This window comes from Brassica napus, unplaced genomic scaffold, assembly GCF_020379485.1.
Source record: "Brassica napus cultivar Da-Ae unplaced genomic scaffold, Da-Ae ScsIHWf_64;HRSCAF=106, whole genome shotgun sequence".
Taxonomy (NCBI): Eukaryota; Viridiplantae; Streptophyta; class Magnoliopsida; order Brassicales; family Brassicaceae; genus Brassica; species Brassica napus.
The window spans coordinates 1-7,743 of record NW_026016710.1 but is presented as its reverse complement, the minus strand read 5'-3'; the positions used below and the strand labels follow the sequence as shown (position 1 = coordinate 7,743).

Sequence of the window (7,743 nt, the reverse complement as noted above, 5' to 3'; positions counted from 1 at the left end):
CACTTTATGTATCCAAATCAAGCTTCTTACAAAGTGATTCATCCTGGTTTGATTGGAACGACGAAGAAGCTGTCGTATTCCCAAACTGGGAAACTGGAATCACCTGATTTGAAAGTGGGATAACTTTCATCCCAACTCCTATGAGATTTATTCAACTTCCTGGTGATTCTCCAACACTTTATGTATCCAAATCAAGCTTCTTACAAAGTGATTCATCCTGGTTTGATTGGAACGACGAAGAAGCTGTCCTATTCCCAAACTGGGAAACTGGAATCACCTGATTGAAAGTGGGATAACTTCTTCATCCCAACTCCTATGAGATTTATTCAACTTCCTGGTGTTTCCACCATTTATGTATCCAAATCAAGCTTCTTACAAAGTGATTCATCCTGGTTTGATTGGAACGACGAAGAAGAAGCTGTCCTATTCCCAAACTGGGAAACTGGAATCACCTGATTTGAAAGTGGGATAACTTCTCATCCCAACTCCTATGAGATTTATTCAACTTCCTGGTGTTCTCCACCATTATGTATCCAAATCAAGCTCTTACAAAGTGATTCATCCTGGTTTGATTGGAACGACGAAGAAGCTGGCTATTCCCAAACTGGGAAAAAGGGAAACTGGAATCACCTGATTTGAAAGTGGGATAACTTCTTCATCCCAACTCCTATGAGATTATTCAACTTCCTGGTGATCTCCAACACTTATGTATCCAAATCAAGCTTCTTACAAAGTGATTCATCCTGGTTGATTGGAACGACGAAGAGAAGCTGTCCTATTCCCAAACTGGGAAACTGGAATCACCTGATTAGAAGTGGGATAACTTCTTCATTCCTGATGTTAGGAGTTTTCAAGGCTCCTAAGACAAATGTTTGTAGTATAAAGATTGTCGAACAGTTCTGAGGGATATCAAAGCACTGAGAATGCAAGAAAGTACTCACTAATCTAAGTGCAACCAATGATTTAGATGGGTTTTAAACTTACTCTAAACTAGAAAGCAATAACAGAATGATACTTTCTTGACTAAGGAAAAGAGAACTCATGGGCATAGGGATTAGACCTTGGGTGATCAAGTATCGAACTAAGGATGGCAAATGATCAATCAAACTATCAACTTAAGCCTAGACACAATTCTAAGCAAGCTCTATGTCTAGATGAATGCTCATTTGCTAACATATCTCAAACATCAAATGTCTTTGGTTGAATAATATGAAAGCAATCATTACTAACAAGTCTATTAGCTATCTTAGCACCTTTAACAACAAATGTCTTTGGCAAAGTATACTAAAAGCCTAGGAGAGCTGTCTCGGGCATTTCATCGAACACCTTTCGGGTGAGAAATGCCTAAGGATCAACAACTGAGTGGCCAACTCAGAAGATGCATTATGATTACTCTACTAGCAAGGAATATGAATGATCTACACTAAAACATCCTAGCTCTAACCTAATCACCCTTAATCTCCCTAACCCATGAATTCAAGGTGATTACTCACTAATCTCCATGATTCCTCTTAAACCCATATTGGATTTCAGATTAATCATGTAGAGAAATAGATAAGAAATCAACAAGAACACAAGAACATAAAATCAAAATCCAAGAGATGAACTTCTCAAGAGAGTTTTTGTGTATTTCTCAATAATCAAAAAAAAAAAGATATCTGCCTCTGGTGGCTACAAAAGATGTTTAAAACATAGGTTTTTCCAAGTGCAAAACGTCCAAAATAAATTGCAAAAGGTCCTTAAGAAATCATGATTTTCGGCAGCAAAATAACGCGAGAGCGACTTGCGGGTCGAGGTGTCGCTCCGGGAGTCGCTCCAGGGCCGATTTTTGGTTGTGTCTCCGGGCGAGAGGTGGGTCGCGAGCGACTTTGGTGTGTCGCTCCAAGGGTCGCTCTGGATCGGGAGCGACCTTGGTAGGTCGCTCTGAGAGGTCGCTCCGGGTCATCTAAGACGTTCGGAGTAGTAATGAGAACGCGAGCGACTTCATGGTGTCGCTTTAGGAAGGTCGCTCTGAGAAGTGGGACACAGCGACTTCGTGATGTCGCTCCGGAGAGGTCGCTCCCATGCTCGCTCGTCCAAGGTCACCTTTTCACCTCTTTGAGCTCCAAATAACCTCATGTGGTACTCCAGTACCTAATAGAGACTCATGTATGCAAAATGCAACCTAAACATGTCTAAATCCTAATCTATATGATGAAAATGCTCATGGATGAATGGATAAAACAATGCAAATATGCAAGATATCAACTCCCCCAAACTTGTTCTTTTACTTGTCCACAAGTGAACTTTCTAGAACTCATAGGGAGAGAGGTTGAAGGAGGGAGCACATAGCCAAAAGAAACACAACTAGCACACTCTCTTATTACTCTAGCTTCTCTAGGCCTATCTTAACTCTTTTTGTTCTTACACTCATCATCAAGCATCACACATTCAATCAAATCAACCAACTCTCACATTAAGCACAAAACATCAGGTGAATTCTTGCAAATGGTCAGTTGGTCCAAGTCATTTGGTTGGGTAAGGGAAGGCTTTTATTCAAGTGATTCAAGAGGTTCAAACAAAACATGATCTTTAAGGTGGTTTACTCTCGAAACAAGTAGCCTTGACATTGCACATAATATATCTAAGAAAGGGATCAACTCATGCATACAATGCTCAATCTCCATTGTTCTACCCTTTTCCCAAACATACAATTACACAATCATTCCCAAATGTCAAACCCAACTCACATCTCTCACCAAAAGATCCTAAGAACTTTAACTCCTTCTCTTTGAAATCTACAAGGGATTTTTCCAACCTCAAAACATTTCTTAGCTCCTAACAACTTTGCTAGCCCCTTTTTCTTTTTTTTTTTCTTTTTCTTTTCTTTTTTTTTTTTTTTTCTTTTTTTTTTTCTTTTTTTTTTTTTTTTTAGGCTGGGGGCCAAGACTTTCAAAACTTGAGCTAGAGGCTTCTCTACTTATCCCAATAAAACAATTCACTTAAGCACAAAGAGTCTATTCTTTTCCTTTTTCATTTCTCCCAAATCATAATCACAACACTCACCCCCCACCTATAGCTAGACAATAGAGTGCCCAATCTAGCAAGAATGAAGATCAAGCATTGTCGTTCCCGATACTCTCAACATTATGCACATGTAAGACTTTCCGAAAAAGGCCTCACTCATCAAACAATGAAAGCTTAAAAGGAGAAAAGGTTTTGGGAGTGGTCTACCACTAGAGTTTGTCAAAAAAGATTGGTATATAAAAGATGTGACAACTCAAGTGTGTATAGCCATGACTCAGTACACAAGGGACCATGAGCAAGAAGCATTAAGTTCGTTCAGTTCAAATAAGGTCGTAGTTGGCTTCAAAGACTGAGTTTCAGCAATCAACAAGTTTCAGGAAGAGTTTTCAAGGCTCGAAACATACAAGTCTTTTTGAGAGGTGCAAAAGCTACTCAGGTGCAACGTAGTGTTCTTTACAAGGCATTCAAAATCATTGCTCCCAATGCAAGTGAATGCAACCTATATGCTCTAGACTCTCCTAAAAATGCAAATGATGCAAACTAAATGATTGATTTTTTTTGTTTTTTTCTATGCAAATAGGTATGCAATGCATGACTCAATGAAACAACATCAAAGCAAACATGATCAAATACTTGGTACCTCCCCCAAACTTGAGTTACACAGTCTCTGTGTTGTCAAGTAGAGAGAGATACCGAAAAGAAGACTAATATGCAAAAATGAAATGGTATATACAGGGGAGTGTGGTGGGTTACCTTCTATGGGAATGAGTAGAGGGAGATGCTCCCTCCTCGTCGTCCTCAGGTGGTAACTCTTCAAGGTGCTCATCAGCAGGAGTGGCCATCTCTTCAATGTAGAAGGCTTGCCCGAACACAGTTGGTTTCCTCATTTTCCTCTTGATGTCAAAGTGGAGGATGTTCTCTTTACCCAAATGGAGATCAATCGTGCCTTCCTTCACATTAACAATAGCTCCTGCTGTAGCTAAGAATGGCCTTCCTAGAATCAATGGATCTTGAGCCTCCTCACCCATCTCAAGCACCACAAAATCTGTAGGTATCTCATACCTTCCAATCTTCACAGGGAGGTCCTCTAAGATGCCCACAGGTACTTCACTGAACGATCAGCTAACACCAGAGAGAGTCTACACTTCTTGTACTGAGTGAATCCAAGCTTCTTTGCAACAGACAAAGGCATCAAGCTGACACTAGCTCCCAAATCGCAGAGACTTTTCTCAAATACCATAGGTCCAAGAGCACAAGGTAGTGTGAAGCTTCCTGGATCCTCTAATTTCTCTGGAACATCAAGCCTCTGGATGATGGCATTGCACTCATGGGTAAGAATCATCATGCCTTCCATCTCCTTCTTCTTTGCAGCTACAACATCTTTCAGGAACTGCTGTATTGAGGAATCAACATGAAAGCATCGATGATGGGCATTGCAACCTGAGCTTCACTCATTTGCTTCTCAAACAGAGCTTGTACTTCTCTAGCAGCTGCTTCTTGAATCTACCAGGGAATGGAAGTTTGGGTTCATAGGGAGGAGGAACAAAAGAACTTTCACTTGCTGGAGTAACAACTTCACCATCCTTTACTGTCTTCTTCTCTCTCCCAACCTTTCCTTTACCTTTGGCTTCCACTATCTTCTCCAAGATCTCGTCATTGATCTTCTCATCAACAATCACCACTTCATCATCTATGTTGATGGCAACCCCCTCACCTAGTTTCTCAGCATCCTTGGTGAGGGTTCTAGGAGGTAACTGCTTACCACTCCTAAGGGTGATAGCTTTGGCCTCCTTGGGATTTTGGTCAGACTTTCCAGGTAGAGATCCTTGCTGGCGATTCTGGTGAGTGTTCATGGAAGCAAATGATTCTCTAAATTCCTGACTGTAGAAGCAAGGTGTGAGAATTTGTTGTTGAGCTCATTGTAGCTCCCATCAATCTTGGAATGAAGGTTCTTCAACTCATAACCAACTGCTTCTCACTTCTAGTCTGAGACTCCAAGATTTGTTTCAGTAAGGTATCAGTGATGCTCTCTTGAGGAGCAGAGGAACCAGACGAGGGGTTCTGCTGAGGCTGATAGCTGCCTTGCTGGTTGTTTTTAGGCGGATAACCACTCTGTTGGTTGTTGGGATAGGATTTCTGTTGGTAGTTGTTGTACTGAAAATTGGGCTCCTTTTTGTACCAGCTACCATTGTTGTTGATGAAACACAACTCCTCTTGACCTTCCAAACCCTCAACCTCATTGACAGCAAGTGGATCTTCCTGCTTGGAGTTACCAACAAACTTCAGCTGCTCTTGGGTTGCTTTTTCAGCAATGAGTAGGTCGATCTTGTCTTCCAAAGCTTTGATCTCTTTCCTCGTCTGCTTATCATCTGTTCTACTGCCTCTGTCGTGGTCTCCACTGTAGACTGCATCACTCTTTACCATGTTGTCAACCAGCTCTTCTGCATCCTCCTCAGTTCTCCCCAAGAAGAACCCATTGCTAGCTGTATCCAGTCTGGCTCTGTACTTAGGAAGAGCACCACGGTAGAATGTGCTCAGCAAGCTCTCCTTAGAAAAGCCATGGTGTGGGCATTGAGCTTGGTAGCCCTTGAATCTCTCCCAGGCTTCACTGAAGCCTTCCAAGTTCTTTGTTGAAAGCTGGAAATCTCGTTTCTCAGCTTAGCAGTTCTTGAAGTAGAGAAGAACTTCTCCAAGAATGCTTTCTTGCAGTCATCCCAAGTGGTGATGGAGTCGCTGGGTAGAGACTTCTCCCACTGACGTGCCTTATCCCCCAAAGAGAAAGGGAATAGCTTGAGCTTTAAGGCATCTTCGGACACACCATTGGTTTTTGACAACCCACAGTAGCTGTCGAACCTGTCCAAGTGATCAAATGGATCCTCTAGAGCCAAGCCATGATACTTGTTGTTCTCGATCACGTTGAGGAGTCCTGATTTGATCTCAAAGTTGTTGGCTGCCACAGCGGGTGCTCGGATTCCCAATCTATGACCATGAATGTTGGGGCGGTCGTAAGTGCCAATGGGTCGAGCTGCTCGCTGTTGGTTTGAGGTATTAGTCCATTTCTGCATCACTGAGTATGTCCCATATCAGTTCAATCTCTGCAAGTGAGCCTGTTGCTCTTCTTCTCTTCTCTTTCTAGCACACTCTCTCTCTAAAGCTCTGATGTCTGCAGCTCTTGGAACTAGGTTTGATGGACCCCTGCTCCTCAAGTTCATACACCTGTAGATTAAAGGGAGGTGAAGAAGAATCAGTAACAAAGAAAATAAAAATGACTTAGTCTCAAGCAAGTGACTAAATCTCAATGTTCAAATCTACTCAGAATTTGGCAACGGCGCCAATTTGATGTTAGGAGTTTTCAAGGCTCCTAAGACAAATGTTGTAGTATAAAGATTGTCGAACCAGTTCTGAGGGATATCAAAGCACTGAGAATGCAAGTACTCACTTAATCTAAGTGCAACCAATGATTTAGATGGGTTTTAAACTACTACTAAAACTAGAAAGCAATAACAGAATGATACTTTCTTGACTAAGGGAAAAGAGAAACTCATGGGCATAGGGATTAGACCTTGGGTGATCAAGTATCGAACTAAGGATGGCAAATGATCAATCAAACTATCAACCTTAAGCCTAGACACAATTCTAAGCAAGCTCTATGTCTAGATGAATGCTCATTTGCTAACATATCTCAAACATCAAATGTCTTTGGTTGAATAATATGAAAGCAATCATTACTAACAAGTCTATTAGCTATCTTAGCATCTTTAACAACAAATGTCTTTGGCAAAGTATACTAAAAGCCTAGGAGAGTTGTCTCGGGCATTTCATCGAACACCTTTCGGTGGAGAAATGCCTAAGGATCAACAACTGAGTGGCCAACTCAGAAGATGCATTATGATTACTCTACTAGCAAGGAAGGAAATATGAATGATCTACACTAAAACATCCTAGCTCTAACCTAATCACCCTTAATCTCCCTAACCCATGAATTCAAAAGGTGATTACTCACTAATCTCCATGATTCCTCTTAAACCCATATTGGATTTCAGATTAATCATGAGAGAAATAGATAAGAATCAACAAGAACACAAGAACATAACAATCAAAATCCAAGAGATGAACTTCTCAAGAGAGTTTTTGTGTATTTCTCAATAGATCAAAAAAAAAAGATAATCTGCCTCTGGTGGCTACAAAAGATGTTTAAAACATAGGTTTTTCCAAGTGCAAAACGTCCAAATAAATTGCAAAAAGGTCCTTAAGAAAAAATCATGATTTTCGGCAGCAAAATAACGCGGAGCGACTTGCAGGTGTCGCTCGGGAAGTCGCTCCGGGCCGATTTTGGTGTCTCCGGGCGAGAGGTCGCGAGCGACTTTGGTGTGTCGCTCCAACGGTCGCTCTGGATCGGGAGCGACCTTGGTAGGTCGCTCTGAGAGGTCGCTCCAGGGTCATCTAAGTGTTCGGAGATGAAGACGCGAGCGACTTCATGGTGTCGCTTAGGAAGTCGCTCTGAGAAGGGGACACAGCGACTTCGTGATGTCGCTCCGGGAGGTCGCTCCCATGCCGCTCGTCCAATGGTCACTTTTCACCTCTTTTGAATCCAAATAACCTCATGTGGTACTCCAGTACCTAATAGAGACTCATGTATGCAAAATGCAACCTAAACATGTCTAAATCCTAATCTATATGATGAAAATGCTCATGGATGAAATGATGGATAAAACAATGTAAATATGCAAGATATCA

At 41.6% G+C, this 7,743-nt stretch overlaps 1 non-coding gene across 1 annotated transcript; it reads left to right on the top strand.

Annotated features, from left to right (window-relative positions):
- Window positions 1-5,560: 5,560 nt before the first annotated feature.
- Window positions 5,561-5,666, top strand: LOC125604891. Its single transcript, XR_007336493.1, has one exon. It is a non-coding gene; the product is annotated as a small nucleolar RNA R71 (small nucleolar RNA).
- Window positions 5,667-7,743: the final 2,077 nt, after the last annotated feature.